General features: G+C 52.0%; 1 protein-coding gene across 1 annotated transcript in view; it reads right to left on the bottom strand.

Annotated features, from left to right (window-relative positions):
- The window catches only part of IL11RA (interleukin 11 receptor subunit alpha), a 121,615-nt gene extending 105,601 nt beyond the window's left edge, over positions 1–16,014 (bottom strand). Inside the window, exon 1 of the mRNA XM_060236468.1 lies at positions 15,942–16,014. The gene's annotated coding sequence lies outside the window, so the exon portion shown is untranslated. The remainder of the gene's footprint in view (positions 1–15,941) is intronic.
- Positions 16,015–16,464: the final 450 nt, after the last annotated feature.

The following is a 16,464-nucleotide window of genomic DNA, read 5'->3' as shown; positions in this document are numbered from 1 at the left end:
GGATCTGGTTTTATTATGAAAGCCATCCCTCCCCCGCAAAAGCTGTTTGGCTGCGGAACGGGGTAGGAATAGTTCAGACGAACGCGTTAAGCAAGTTTCTTTTCGGTCGCCAGCACTCTCGATGAAAAAGCAGGTGAGTTCTCCAAGAGCTCCCAAGAGCACAGTTTGGAACACATGACCCAATCAGTCACTGGTTGCAAGCCACGTCCCTCCGTCTCACGCCCCAGGCATATGATTCAGATGAAGAAAACGACACCGCTGAGGGTCCCCATTTCTCTATTTTTAAAATGGCTCCCATCCACCTCCCACACTTCATTAGTCACCTTTGTTCTTTTCAGGCAGAAAGGAATTTATAGCAGTGCTTTCCAAAAAGGCCCTTCAGCGCATCATTGGAAAACTCCTGGACACATGAGCAAAACTGTCAAGTGCCCTTCAAGGATATACACACACCCCAGCCCTCACTTGGACAAGTCTGGCAAGCCCAGTAAGTAGGGTCAACCCTGGCAAGTACTTGGATGGAAGACCTCCTTGAAGCACCAAAGCCAGGAGGCGGGGGAAGGCTTTATTCAACCACCTCCCTGAATATCTTTGAGGCCCCCAATAAGGGTCAGTCACCAGAGGCTGCCATGACTTAAACATAAAAACGTAAGAGAAGCCCTGTTGGATCAGGCCATTGGCCCCTCCAGTCCAACACTCTGTGTCTCATAAGAACATAAGAGAAGCCCTGTTGGATCAGGCCAATGGCCCATCCAGTCCAACACTCTGTGTCACATAAGAACATGAGAAGCCCTGTTGGATCAGGCCAATGGCCCCTCCAGTCCAACACTCTGTGTCACATAAGAACAGAAGAGAAACCATGCTGGATCAGGCCAATGGCCCATCCAGTCCAACACTCTGTGTCACATAAGAACATGAGAAGCCCTGTTGGATCAGGCCAGTGGCCCATCCAGTCCAACACTCTGTGTCTCATAAGAACATAAGAGAAGCCCTGTTGGATCAGGCCAATGGCCCATCCAGTCCAACACTCTGTGTCACATAAGAACATGAGAAGCCCTGTTGGATCAGGCCAATGGCCCCTCCAGTCCAACACTCTGTGTCACATAAGAACAGAAGAGAAACCATGCTGGATCAGGCCAATGGCCCCTCCATTCCTACACTCTGTGTCACATAAGAACATAAGAGAAGCCCTGTTGGATCAGGCCAGTGGCCCATCCAGTCCAACACTCTGTGTCACATAAGAACATAAGAGAAGCCCTGTTGGATCAGGCCAATGGCCCCTCCAGTCCAACACTCTGTGTCACATAAGAACATAAGAGAAGCCCTGTTGGATCAGGCCAGTGGCCCATCCAGTCCAACTCTCTGTGTCACAGAAGAACATAAGAGAAGCCCTGTTGGATCAGGCCAGTGGCCCATCCAGTCCAACACTCTGTGTCACATAAGAACATAAGAGAAGCCATGCTGCATCAGGCCATTGGCCCATCCAGTCCAGCACTCTGTGTCACATAAGAACATAAGAGAAGCCCTGCTGGATCAGGCCAGTGGCCCATCCAGTCCAACTCTCTGTGTCACAGAAGAACATAAGAGAAGCCATGTAGGATCAGGCCAGTGGCCCATCCAGTCCAACACTTTGTCACACAATGGCTAAAAAAACCAGGTGCCCTCAGGAGGTCCTCCAGTGGGGCCAGGACACTAGAAGCCCTCCCATTGTGCCCCCCAGCAGCACCAAGAATACAGAGCATCCCTGCCCCAAAGAGAGAGTTCCAGCTAGACCTTGTGGCTAACAGCCACTGATGGACAGGAGGTTGGACTAGAGGGACACTCCTTGGTATTATGTTATTATTGAACCTGAGATCTTCTGCATGAAAAGCCTGCCATTCTTGCTGGCTCCACTAGGGCTCACCCCCGCAGGCGGTCTCCTTTCCCTCCTAAGCGTGGAAACCCTCCAAGGGACACCGGCCAGAGCCTGGCACGCCTGGAGAATTGGCCAAGAGGTTTATTGTCTGCCCTGTTCCAAGGGCTCAAAGGAAGCAACGCGTGGAAAGAAACGGAATCTGCCCTTCAAACGGAACTCTGTTGCGAATGGGTGCCCATTATTTCAAGGCCTCTGGCCTTTTATCACACCCAGAGCCGCCGATGCTCAGGGACCCTTTTTTTTAATGCCAGGACTCGGCCCTAAAACATGTGACGATAGTGCGTCGCCAGGCAAATCTCTCTCAGAGCAGGCGTTTACAGAAGGAGAGAGGAACAGCAGCATCTCCTGAGGTGACGGAGAGAAGGAGGAGGGCAGCGTTCCCTCTAAACCAGGGGTGGTCAAACTGTGGCTCGGGAGCTACATGTGACTCTTTTACACATATTGTGTGGCTCTTGAAACCCCCACTGCCCTGTTGGCCGGTTTGGAGAAGACATTTCTCTCTTTAAATCAGTTCTCCAAGTCAAGTCAGCCGGAGGCTTGGAGAATGCATTTAAAGTTGCTTTCTATCCACCTCCACCTCCCTCCATCTATTTCCTTCCTTGGGGCTCTCAAACATCTGATGTTCACGGCTTGTGGCTCTCAAACATCTGACATTTACTCTATGTGGCTCTTTTGTTAAGGAAGTTTGGCCACTCCTGCTCTAAACTGAGTTCGTGTGAGCTAGGTCACAGGGGGGTTTTTAGCCTCTGGCTCATACATTTTTGTTTTAGCTCCGGAAAAAATGCTCCAGAGAAAGGGGGGGGGGTGCAAACTTGCTGTTGAAATTAACTTGAAATTAACTTGAGCAACATAGAATAAACATCAGATATCTGAGAGCTGCAAGACAGGGAGGAAGGAAGGAAGGAAGGAAGGAAGGAAGGAAGGAAGGAAGGAAGGAAGGAAGGAAGGAAGGAAGGAAGGAAGGAAGGAAGGAAGGAAGGAAGGAAGGAAGGAAGGAAGGAAGGAAGGAAGGAAGGAAGGAAGGAAGGAAGGAAGGAAGGAAGGAAGGAAGGAAGGAAGGAAGGAAGATAGCAGAAGAAGGTTTGAAGGTGCAATTATCGTAGCCAACCAAATCCAGCCCAGGAAGAAATCCAGCCTTTTCCACTCAAATGGCATGTGGAGTTCTCCTTGAGGAGGTAAACATGGCCCCAAAAGAAGAAGATATTGGATTTATATCCCGCCCTCCACTCCGAAGAGTCTCAGAGCAGCTCACAATCTCCTTTCCCTTCCTCCCCCACAACAGACACCCTGTGAGGTAGATGAAGATATTGGATTTACATCCCGCCCTCCACTCCAAAGAGTCTCAGAGCGGCTCACAATCTCCTTTCCCTTCCTCCCCCACAACAGACACCCTGTGAGGTAGATGAAGAGATTGGATTTATATCCCGCCCTCCATTCCAAAGAGTCTCAGAGCGGCTCACAATCTCCTTTCCCTTCCTCCCCCACAACAGTCACCCTGTGAGGTAGATGAAGATATTGGATTTATATCCCGCCCTCCACTCCGAAGAGTCTCAGAGCAGCTCACAATCTCCTTTATCTTCTCCCCCCACAACAAATACCCTGTGAGGTGGGTGGGGCTGGAGAGGGCTCTCACAGCAGCTGCCCTTTCAAGGACAGAGACTCAGAGTGGCTTACAATCTCCTCTATCATCTCCCCCCCACAACAGACGCCCTGTGAGGTGGGTGGGGCTGGAGAGGGCTCTCACAGCAGCTGCCCTTTCAAGGACAACCTCTGCCAGAGCTATTGCTGATCCAAGGCCATGCTAGCAGGTACAAGTGGAGGAGTGGGGAATCAAACCCGGTTCTCCCAGATAAGAGTCCACACACTTAACCACTACCCCAAACTGGCTCTCCGAAGCTGCCCTTCAGTCTTACTTTGGCCCTTGAGGGGGGAGAACCTGAAGGGGGCCTGGATATGAAAGCCCTCTTCTCTGGGGCTGCCCTAGATGGTGTCAGCATCTTCACCTCCTGGGTCAGAGGTGATCAGACCAGGCATCTCAGCCAAAGGAGAACTCTGATGCCCTCCAACTTCTGGGGTCCAGGGTGGGGGTAGCATCAAGGAGACCATGGCCCATTTCCCCCACCCCAGGCTGCTCATGAGAGCATTGGGGGGGGGGGGAGTGTTGCTGTCATCTGCAAAGATTTAGGGTGATTTTGATTGATTCTCTGCACCGCTGGCTTTGAGCTCAGGTTTCTGCTTGTTGATCTTTGTTCAGTTTTGGACTCCTGCTTGACACCTGGCTTTACGGTTTATTGGAAACTGCCTGAGACATTTTTCACTGACAGGAATATTTCAAGCAAAGACATTCCTGGAAGGGCAAAAGATCGCCTGGCTAAAAAAGCAAATGCAATTTGGGGCTGTATCAACAGAAGTCTAGTGTCCAGATCACGTGTTGTGATGGTATCGCTTTGCTCTGCTCTGGTAAGACCTCACCTGGAGTCTTGTGTTCAGTTTTGAGCACCACATTTTAAGAAGGATCTAGATAAGCTGGAAGGGGTCCAGAGGAGGGCGAGGAAGATGGTGAGGGGTCTGGCGACCAAGTCCTATGAGAAGATTTTTTTAAATTTATATCCCGCCCTACACTCTGAATCTCAAAGTCTCAGAGCGGTCTCACTCTACTCTACCTCCCCCCACACACAACAAACACCCTGTGAGATAGGTGGGGCTAAGAGTTTTTTCATAGCAGCTGCCCTTTCAAGGACAGCTTCTATGAAAGCTATGGCTGACCCAAGGCCATCTCAGCGGGTGCAAGTGGGGAATCAAACCTGGTTCTCCCAGATAAAAGTCCACGCCCTTACCACTACACCAAACTGGCTCTCTTTTCTCTGAGGAAAAGTTGAAGGAGCTGAGGATGTTTAGCCTGGAAAGGAGACGATGGAGAGGTGATATAATCACCATCTTCAAGTACTTGAAGGGCTGTCATATAGAGGATGGTGCGGAATTGTTTTCTGTAACCCCAGAAGGTAGGACCAGAACCATTGGGTTGAAATGAAATCGAAAGAGTTTCTAGCTCAATGTTAGGAAGAACTTCCTGACCGTTAGAGCGGTTCCTCAGTAGAACAGGCTTCCTCGGGAAGTGGTGGGCTCTCCTTCCTTGGAGGATTTTAAGCAGAGGCTAGATTGCCATCTGACAGCAATGAGGATCCTGTGAATTTAGGGGGAAGTGTTTGTGAGCTTCCTGCATTGTGCAGGGGGTTGGACTAGATGACCCTGGAGGTCCCTTCCAACTCTAGGATTCTATGATTCTTCAGGAGGTGGTGGGCTCTCCTTCCTTGGCGGTTTTTAAGCAGAGCCTAGATGGCCATCTGACAGCAATGAGGATCTTGTGAATTTAGGGGGAGGTATTTGTGAATTTCCTGTATTGTGCAGGGCATTGGACTAGATGACCCTGGAGGTCCCTTCCAACTCTATGATTCTCAGGGCAGGGCCAAGCTAGTGCAACTGCATAACAATCCCTAGATGACCTCCACCACCTTTTTTTCTACAAAATGATCCCTGCTGAACAGTATACGACATTGCAGTGGTATTTATATTGCCAAGGGATTTTGTATGACAATGGAGATATATATATATATACTGTAGCTGATTAGTGCCATACGATGTTCTGAGTTATTGCTAGTGAAAAGTTTACTCTAACAATAGAGTTGGAACTGGTTTTGCACATGGTGCTTTTGGTTTTTTTGTTAAACCTTCAGGCTGACGCCGGAAGATCTCCAGGAATTACAACGTATCTCCAGACAGCACAAACCACTTCTCCTGGAGAAAACAGCTGCTTTGGCAGCTGGACTCCAATGGCATGATACACCCCACTGAGCTCCCTCCCCTCCTCAAACCCCTCTCTCCAAAACCAACCCCCAATCTTTGGGAATTGCCTAATTTGGATTAGCAACCATAGATGAAGCGCACCAATTCCACCTGTCCAGAAAGCCTAGACTGGACTGTCATGTCTCTCGCTTCAGGTATCTGAGACCCAAAAGAACCCCCTCAGCTTCAGCTCAGGTTTAGCATTCCCGGAAGTCCACCAGGGCACACTCACGCAGACAGTGGGGCTGCTCTTCAATGGGACGGTGCAGGGTTAGTGCCAGTAAATGCAAGGCGAATTTGGAACAAGGCAGGTCACACAGGCAAGAGTTATGGCAGGAAGAAGAGAAAAAGAGCCCTGCCCTTCCGGTTCCCTAACGGCAGACCTCAACCCAGGGCAACCTCTTTGGTTAAAGAGTGGCTTATAAAAATATATTCATCTTTATTTTGTTGTGGCGGAACCGGCCTGATTCTGCTTTCAAACCCGGTCCCTGAAGGGAGCTTATCCTCTTCCCACCACGAGGGCACGCTGCCACCACCTGTACAACTTAGGGGTTCCTGACTGAGAGGAACAGGACTCCCAACCCCCCTTCCTGCCAGTTCTGTGGCCTCAAGGTCCTCTGCCAACCCAGCACCTGGTTATGACAGAGACCACAGTCCTTCCTTGGGAGACCCCTGGAGGACTGGCACCCTTGACAACTGTCCAGGGACTCAAGGACTGCACAAATTCGGCACTCCTTGGGGAGTGGGTGGAGCAAGCCGGCAGCTCCAAGACTGGCTACTTTTACTTTCTCAAGCATTACGATTCAAAGCTGCCTCGCATTCCTCCGTCTGCCCCCTCCCCCTTTAAAGACCCTGCGGTGAGAGATGGAGAGAGGGAGCTGGCAACACTTCCTTTAAGTCTCCCTTAATGGGTGACTTTAAGACTCCTTCAATGGGTGACTTCGAGATAGCAGTTTTACTGCAAAGGAACTCCAAGAACAGAACGGAGAGAGAAACTGCTGAATTACAAATTATTATGAAACTTGGAACAAACACCTCCCCAGGACTGAACAGGGATATTGGCTTTTTTATCTCTTTACAGATGCTAAACCCACTCTCAGTGAGTATAGCTATACATCCACAGTATTCCAATGTGTTTCTCTTTTAGAATTGTGTATCAGTATAATTATTTGTATCGACATACTCAAAACAGGGATGATGATGATATTGGATTTATATCCCGCCCTCCACTCCGAAGAGTCTCAGAGCGGCTCACAATCTCCTTTCCCTTCCTCCCCCACAACAGACACCCTGTGAGGTAGATGAAGATATTGGATTTATATCCCGCCCTCCACTCCGAAGAGTCTCAGAGCGACTCACAATCTCCTTTACCTTCCTCCCCCACAACAGACACCCTGTGAGGTGGGTGGGGCTGGAGAGGGCTCTCACAACAGCTGCCCTTTCAAGGACAACCTCTGCCAGAGCTATAGCTGACCCAAGGCCATGCTAGCAGGTGCAAGTGTGTCAGAACTTGTATCTGTTATGTATAGGGTGGCCAGACCGTCCCGGGCGCCCGGGAATGTCCCGGTTCTGGCCCCCTATTCCCGCCTCCCGGGCTGGCTATACCGGGACCATTTAGAGGTCCCAGTTTAGCCAGCCCCGGAGGCGGTGGGCCGCGGGCGCCGGTGGGGAAGGCGGTGAGTGAGGGAGGGAGCATCCCTGCGCGTGCGCAGGGCCCCTGCGCAAGCGCAGGGACGCTCCCTCCCTCACTCGCCGCCTTCCCCGCCCGGGGCCCGGCGGCGGTGGTGGAGGCCTCTCCGTGGCCTCCGCTGGTCGCTGGAAGCCCTCCAGAGACTCTGGAGGGCCTCCAGCGACCAGCGGAGGCCGCGGAGCAGCCGGCGCTGGTCCCGGAAGGCCTTCCAGAGACTCTGGAAGGCCTTCCGGGACCAGCGCCGACCAGCGGAGGCCGCGAGAGGCCGCGGAGCAGCCGGCGCTGGTCCCGGAAGGCCTTCCAGAGACTCTGGAAGGCCTTCCGGGACCAGCGCCGACCAGCGAAGGCCTCTCCGCGGCCTCCGCTGGTCGCTGGAGGCTTGCCTGGGCTTGCCTGGCTGCTGCGCCGCTGCCCGCCCCCGTCCCGCTCAGCTGCTCGGCGGCTGGGCCCTCCAGTGCAGGTGGAGGCCGGGGAGGGCGTCGGAGAGTCCGGCGCTGGTCGTTGGAGGCCCACCAGCGACCAGCGCCGGCCTCTCCGACGCCTCCCTGGCCTCTCCGCCGCCGCCGCTCGACTCGCCGCCGCCGCCTGACTCGCCGCCGCCGCTGGACTTTCCGCCGACCGCCACCCTGGAGCAGGTAAGGGGGCCGAAAGCGGGGGGGGGGGGCGGCCTTCCTTTCTTCCCTCCCTCTTCCCTTCTTTCCTTTCTTCCTTCCTTCCTTCCCTACCTCCCTTCCTTCCTTCCTTCCCTCCTCCCTTCCTTCCTTTCTTTCTTTCTTCCTTCCTTCCCTCCCTTCCCTCCCTTCCTTCCCTCCCTCCCTCCCTTCCTTCCTTCCTCCCTTCCCTTCCCTCCTCCCTTCCTTCCCTCCTTATGTTCTTATGTGACACAGAGTGTTGGACTGAATGGGCCACTGGCCTGATCCAACAGGGCTTCTCTTATGTTCTTCTGTGACACAGAGTGTTGGACTGGATGGGCCACTGGCCTGATCCAACAAAGCTTCTCTTATGTTCTTCTGTGACACAGAGTGTTGGACTAGAGGGGCCACTGGCCTGATGCAACAGGGCTTCTCTTATGTTCTTATGTGACCAGAGTGGTGGACTGGATGAGCCATTGGTCTGATGCAACAGGGCTTCTCTTATATTTTTATGTGGCACAGAGTGTTGGACTGGAGGGGCCACTGGCCTGATGCAACAGGGCTTCTCTTATATTCTTATGTGGCACAGAGTGTTGGACTGGAGGGGCCACTGGCCTGATGCAACAGGGCTTCTCTTATGTTCTTATGTGACCAGAGTGGTGGACTGGATGAGCCATTGGTCTGATGCAACAGGGCTTCTCTTATATTTTTATGTGGCACAGAGTGTTGGACTGGAGGGGCCACTGGCCTGATGCAACAGGGCTTCTCTTATATTCTTATGTGGCACAGAGTGTTGGACTGAAGGGGCCACTGGCCTGATGCAACAGGGCTTCTCTTATGTTCTTATGTGACACAGAGTGTTGGACTGGAGGGGCCATTGGCCTGATCCAACAGGGCTGTAATTGAAAGTTGCACTTACATTGGTCAGCTGTGGCAATCAGATATGAGCCAGTGACCTGGTCTATCTGGCTTGACACGAAATGACTTGAATGCCTGCCAGACCAGTTTATATCAGAGAAGGGGCTTTGGTTCCATGGCAGGGCATGTGCTTGGAATGCAGAGGGTCCCAGGTTCAATCCCTTGCATCTCCAGGTTAAAAAAAACACCCAGTTAGGTAGTAGGTAATGTGAAAGACAGTTGTGCAAAACACATACATACTGTGATTTTTTGTGGTAGAACTACTAGTTTTGTCACAAGTACATGCATTGCGAAACAAGGATCAATATACTTTGTGTTGCTTTTTATATTTGTAATGTTATACTTAATGGGTTTTCGATGCTGAATTGTACAAATGTTAGGCAGACAGCAATTTACCCTGTTTCCCCCTGCTACAAAAACCAGTGGGGGGGGAAACAGGGAGTTGGGGGAGTGCAAACATGTGCACCAGTGTACAATGTCACTTCCTCTGAAAAAAGGGAAGTTATATCATGACATCTGAGGGCCCCTCTAAGCTTTTCCTCAAACTATATAGTTCAAAACAGAACTTTGGTGTATCCTAGAGCACTGTCTTGACATCATGACATCACTTCAGGGTGGTTTTTTTGGTCAGCAATGGCATTGTATTTGGGGAATAGCCCAGTGCATGTGCTTCCGGCAGGTGGCGCGGGGGAAATGATGTCACAGGAAGTGATGTCGCTTCCTGCTTCCGGCAGGTGGCGCGGGGGAAATGATGTCACAGGAAGTGGTGTCGCTTCCTGCTTCCGGCAGGTGGCGCGGGGGAAATGATGTCACAGGAAGTGACGTCACTTCCTGTTTCTGGTGGTGGCATGACATCACAGGAAGTGACGTCACTTCCTGTTTCCGGCGGCGCGCGCGCACACCCCTGCCTTCCCCCCCCAGGTGTCCCTGGCTGGCCTTCAGACATTATGGCCACCCTAGTTATGTATGCTGAGCTTGGCAATGTTAGCTTAACTGACTCCATATTGTAACTGCATACTAACCCCATGTCCTTGTAGCTAGGCCTACTAACTGAATGCCTTGCATTTCAAACAAACTGTAACCACTGAAGGGTGACAGATAGCCTCTGGAAAAACATCTGCAGGTGTCCTTTGAAGCTCGCCTACTAGAGCATCACAGCGGGACTCCTTCCTCCTTTTGGAGATAAGAAACCCTGGGAACGGACAACTGTCTCCCAAAGTGTGAGAAATGGTTTTATTGTTTCTGTAACAACTGCATAAAGCTTGTATCAATCACTGAGTCCGTTATCAGAGTCAACTTGTGCCTTCCCTGAACACAGTTCTCAATAAACGCCTTATACTTTTGCAACAGAGTAATAAGTCTCGTTTGAAGTTCTTCAAGTTCTGACAAAGTGGAGGAGTGGGGAATCAAACCCGGTTCTCCCAGATAAGAGTCCGCACTCTTAACCACTACACCAAACTGGCTCTCCAGTTTGGATATTGGCTATATATCTCATTACATATGCTTTACCCATTTTCACTATATTTTATTGTATTCCTTTTTCCTATGGCAAACTAGAATGATGTTTACATGTTAAAAAGTAAATTAGGTGGACAAGAACATCACTATCCAATGTATTTCTCTTTTAGCTGTGTTGACACACTCAAACAGGGACTTTGGTTGCTTATCCCACTACATATATTGAACCCGTCTCCCATTGTAATTGACAGACAATCTCACATTTTGACATACTACTGTTTTGTTGCTTTCGCATGCTCATGCTACTCAGATCAAAGGTTTGCTCAATTTGTTAATATTACTATTCTGTCATTGTACCATTTTACATTCTAAACCACTGCCTACCAGATAATTTTACTTCACTGTCATTGGTTCTTAAATTGTACCATGTTGCATTCTGGGCCACTGCCTACCAGCTCTGTATGGCTCTGCTCAGCTCTGTAGGGCTTTGCTCACTGTGCTGGATTCCTCGTCCGATGAAGTGGGCTTAAGAGCACACAAAAGCTGACGTTCCAAATAAAAATTGGATGGTCTTAAAGGTGACACTTGACTCTTGCTTTGTTCTACCCTTCTCTGTGTTCAACCAGCAGACTCGGAAGAGGCAACTTCACACATTTCCCCCTTGCCAGTGTTTCCACTTGAAACTCTGATCTGATCTCCTTCTCAAAGTAATGCTGATAGGAAAAAAAAATCAGGTTTTCAAAGCATATTTTTGTGCTTCTGATCAAGAAGCCAACTTATGACACGTGATTTGTCTCCTAAGATTTTGTTTAAGCCTTTGCATTTGTTCCCCCCCCCCTCATTTGTCCAGTGGCCAGCAACGCTGAAGTTGTTTATTATGTATCTATATCAAGGGTGGCCAAACTTGCTTAATGTAAGAGCCACATAGAATAAACGCCAGATGTTTGAGAGCCACAAGAAATGAATGTCCTTGGAGATTTTTCAACAGAGGCTAGAAGGCCATCTGACAGCAATGTAGATCTTGTGAATTCAGGGGGAAGTGCTTGTGAATTTCTTGCATTGTGCAGGGGGTTGGACTAGATGACCCTGGAGGTCCCTTCCAACTCTTCTATGTTTCTAACAGGCTTCCTCCTTGGGAGGTGGTGGGCTCTCCTTCCTTGGAGGTTTTGAAACAGAGGCTAAAAGGCCATCTGACAGCAATGAAGATCCTGTGAATTTAGGAGAAAGTGCTTGTGAGTTTCTTGCATTGTGCAGGGGGTTGGACTAGATGACCCTGGAGGTCCCTTCCAACTCTTCTATGTTTCTAACAGGCTTGCTCCTCGGAAGGTGGTGGGTTCTCCTTCCTTGGAGGTTTTTCAACAGAGGCTAGATGGCCATCTGACAGCAATGAGGATCCTGTGAATTTAGGGGGAGGTGTTTGTGAGTTTCCTGCATTGTGCAGGGGGTTGGACTAGATGGCCCTGGAGGTCCCTTCCAACTCTTCTATGATTCTAACAGGCTTCCTCCTCGGGAGGTGGTGGGCTCTCCTTCCTTGGAGGTTTTTAAACAGAAGCTAGATGGCCATCTGACAGCAATGAAGATCCTGAGAATTTAGGGGGCGGTGTCTGTGAGTTTCCTGCATTGTGCAGGGGGTTGGACTAGATGTCCCTAGTGGTCCCTTCCAACTCTATGATTCTATGACATTTGAGAGCCATAAAACATGAACATCAGATGTTTGAGAGCCACAAGACAGGAAGGAAGGAAGGAAGGAAGGAAGGAAGGAAGGAAGGAAGGAAGGAAGGAAGGAAGGAAGGAAGGAAGGAAGGAAGGAAGGAAGGAAGGAAGGAAGGAAGGAAGGAAGGAAGGAAGGAAGGAAAATTGAGAAGAGAGAGGTGGAAAGAAAGCAACTTTAATCATAAATACCTTCTCGAAGCTGTCATCTGGCTTGGCTTGGTGAAGTGATTTAAAGAGAGAAATGCCTTCTCCAAGCCGGCCAATGAGGCAGCGGGGGCTTGGAGAGCCACACAATATGAGTGAAAGAGTCACATGTGGCTCCCGACCACAGTTTGGCCACCCCTGATCTATATCAAAAGCATCGATTACATACATATACATAAGGGAAAAAATTTAAGGGGTGCCATTTTTCACTTTTGCCCCCCCCCTCTCAAAAAATACGTCGATCCGGTCCCTGAATTTGGGACAAAACCCAGCTAACCGTAAGGCTGGTCCTGCCTGCCAGCCAATATTCCCTCTGCGCTGCAGAGTCTCGTGAGCAAAAATTCTACTTTGTGAGCTCCCGGCATTAAAGTGATGAGGCTGCTGCACCAGCTAGCGTGCTCCCGGGGTCATCCTTCCTGAGCTTGGACAAAAATGTGTGAGCGGGAGGCCAAGAATGTGCGAGGTGGCTCACGCTCACTCAGCTTAGAAGGAACAATGGTGCGAACCTCCTCCCTGCTTATCGACAGTCCCCAAAGCCAGGGACTTCCCAAAGGTGACAACGCCAGAGCTTTGATGCCTCTGCAAATGGAGGGGGCCAGAAATGCAGGGAGGGGGCCCTTTGCAGTCCTCTCTCCTCCCCTGCCCTTGTGGCTTCAGTGTCGCCCAGGCCTGACAGTGTGCCATTAAAAGGTTGGTTTTCGTTGACCTTGGCCAGGCCTCGGATTCAGTGGGAGCTCACAGGAGCACAGCTTTCTGAGAGTTCCACCTCCTTGTCCACTGAATAGTAGACGCAGCTCCATAACAATCCCTGGATGAGCTCCATCACCGGTTTTTCTGCAAAACGACCACTGACCTTGGCCATCCGGAAGCCAAGCAGGGATACCGCTACGACCACTGCTGCCGTAGAAACACCTGTCTGGGTCGTACCAGAGCGGATCCCAACAGCGGATTTAGGCTCAATCCTCTGCAAGGCAAAGGGGCAGCAACGAACCTGCACAGAGACATCTTAGCAGCAGCAGAACACTGGAGTTGGCTTTGCTGGAAGTGAACAACAGGGCCGCAACGCTACTCAGTGTGTTTGGAGTAACCCCTTTTGGTAGCAACGGGAGAGGGGAAAGTGACCCATTCAGTAAAGGAGGAGTATTGCCCACTCTTAGGAGAAGTTCCCAAGGCTGGGAAAGACAGAAGGCCAAAGAAGAAGGGGACGGCAAAAGAGAAGATGGCTGGACAGCATTACTGATGTAACAAACACGAATTTGAGCAAACTTCGGAGGATGGTGGAAGAAGAAGATATTGGATTTATATCCCGCCCTCCACTCCGAAGAGTCTCAGAGCAGCTCACAATCTCCGTTCCCTTCCTCCCCCACAACAGACACCCTGTGAGGTAGATGAAGATATTGGATTTATATCCCGCCCTCTACTCTGAAGAGTCTCAGAGCGGCTCACAATCTCCTTTCCCTTCCTCCCCCACAACAGACACCCTGTGAGGTAGATGAAGATATTGGATTTATATCCCGCCCTCCACTCCGAAGAGTCTCAGAGCGGCTCACAATCTCCTTTACCTTCCTCCCCCACAACAGACACCCTGTGAGGTAGATGAAGATATTGGATTTATATCCCGCCCTCTACTCTGAAGAGTCTCAGAGCGGCTCACAATCTCCTTTCCCTTCCTCCCCCACAACAGACACCCTGTGAGGTAGATGAAGATATTGGATTTATATCCCGCCCTCCACTCCGAAGAGTCTCAGAGCGGCTCACAATCTCCTTTCCCTTCCTCCCCCACAACAGACACCCTGTGAGGTAGATGAAGATATTGGATTTATATCCCGCCCTCCACTCCGAAGAGTCTCAGAGCGGCTCACAATCTCCTTTCCCTTCCTCCCCCACAACAGACGCCCTGTGAGGTAGATGAAGATATTGGATTTATATCCCGCCCTCCACTCCAAAGAGTCTCAGAGCGGCTCACAATCTCCTTTCCCTTCCCCCCCCACAACAGACACCCTGTGAGGTAGATGAAGATATTGGATTTATATCCCGCCCTCCACTCCAAAGAGTCTCAGAGCGGCTCCCAATCTCCTTTCCCTTCCTCCCCCCCAACAGACACCCTGTGAGGTAGATGAAGATATTGGATTTATATCCCGCCCTCCACTCCGAAGATTCTCAGAGCGGCTCACAATCTCCTTTATCTTCCTCCCCCACAACAGACACCCTGTGAGGTAGATGAAGATATTGGATTTATATCCCACCCTCCGCTCACAATCTCTTTTACCTTCGTCCCCCACAACAGACAGGAAGACAGGAGGGCCTGGCGGGACTCGGTCCGTGGAGTCGCAAAGTCGGAGTCGACTGAGCAACAACCAAAGGAGCAACGTTCCCTCTAAGCTGCAGAGTCTTGTGAGTAAAAATTGTACTTTGTGAGCTCCCGGCATGAACGTGGTGAGCCGCCGCACACCTTAGTGCGGCTCCGGGGTCATCCTGCCTGAGTGAAGGCAAAAATGTGCACGCTGGAGGCTCAAAATCGGTGCGCTAGCTCACGCCAACTCAGCTTAGAGGGAACACTGCTTAGGAGCCCCCAGAGAGGAACGCACCACCTCCCGTAACTGAGCGGCTGCACCAAGGACCAGGGCCAGAGCTGGGGGGGCGGGGCAGGAGGGGGTGAGTGCCAAATTGAGTATGGAGCCCATCGTATTCTACAGCAGGGGCGGCCAACGGGAGCTCTCCAGATGTTTCTTGCCTACAACTCCCATCAGCCCCAACCATTGGCCATGCTGGCTGGAGCTGATGGGAGTTGTAGGCAAAAAACACCTGGAGAGCTCCCGCTGGCCACCCCTGTTCTATGGGACCATAAAGCAGAATGGCCCATCAGGGGGTGCCATTTCTTAATTTTGCCCCCCTCCTCCAAAAGCCTGTCGATCCGGCTCTGCCAAGGGCAGACCACTCTCTCCCAAGCATCCCCACCTCGTCCCCGGCCCTATGGGAAGCTCTCCAACCCGAGCGGCGCTGGAGGGTCCGTTTACTAACACTCTGACTCAGAGCTCCACGCGGAGCCACCGCTTCGACTCCGGGGCGCTGGGAGGGCATCTGACTCAGGGCGCCGGGATGCAGACATCCCTGGGACAACCCGCCGGGGAGGGCTGGGCCGGCCTCCTGGAAGGGCAGCACGTGCTGGAGCCTTCCACGTGCAAGGCCCGGGGAGGGGCGGGCTCCCAAGGCGAGCGGGGGGGGGGTGTCCCCAGTCCCTCCTCTTTGCGCCGACCCCAAAGGGCAACCTGGCGCGCCTTTGCGCGCGACGCCACTGGCCGGGACTGCAGCTCCGGGGCGCACGGACGCCGGCCCCTGCCTTCCCCTGCCTGCCTCCCCCTCCCCATGAACTATGCACATTTTTAAATGCGGCGCGTTAAAACAGACGGCGGTTTTTAAATGGTAAGAACAAATGTTGTTATTCGCCGCGGCGGTTGTTTCACTCGCACTGTTCGTCCCGTTTCCCGCGATCCCTTTTTCTTGTCGCGCGGCCTCCCCACCTTTGGCAGCGCCAGCTCGCCCGCGGCAGCCTTTCCCCGCAGCCTCTCACCTTCAAGTCCTGCTGCTGCTGCTACCGCTGCGTCTGCTGCTCCCCATGGCCTCGCCGCCGACGGGTCCCAAAAAACTCTGCGAGGAAAAAAAGGGGAAGGGAGGGGAGAGGGGGGAGGATTCTTAGTGCTGGCTGCGGCTGCAGGCTCCCGAGCCCCCCTCCCCCCCTCCTCCTCCTTCTCCCCAGCCGCGTCCCTTCCCCGAGCCCCCCCCCCCCCCCAGCAGAGCCCCCTTTGCGCACCCGTAACCCGAGGCTCTCTTTCTGGCAGCCGCCGCTGAACAGCCGCTGCTCTGTTAACGCGCACAGCCGCTCCTGCCTGCTGCTGCTGCTGCTGCTGGGGAGGGGAAGGGAAGAGGAGAGAGACCTCCTCTCCCCCACCCCCCCTCCCCTCCCCTCCCCCGGCCCCCTCTCCTCTCCCCACCCCCCCAGCCACACGCTGGAGAAATTCCTAAAAATAATGCCCAAAGCAAAAGAGCTCGTAAAAACACTGAGCCAGAAAAGGGGGCCGGGTTCGATTTCAGCA

The sequence above is a fragment of the Heteronotia binoei genome, chromosome 4, assembly GCF_032191835.1.
Source record: "Heteronotia binoei isolate CCM8104 ecotype False Entrance Well chromosome 4, APGP_CSIRO_Hbin_v1, whole genome shotgun sequence".
In the NCBI taxonomy this organism is placed as follows: domain Eukaryota; kingdom Metazoa; phylum Chordata; class Lepidosauria; order Squamata; family Gekkonidae; genus Heteronotia; species Heteronotia binoei.
This window is presented reverse-complemented; position numbering and strand designations above follow the sequence as displayed.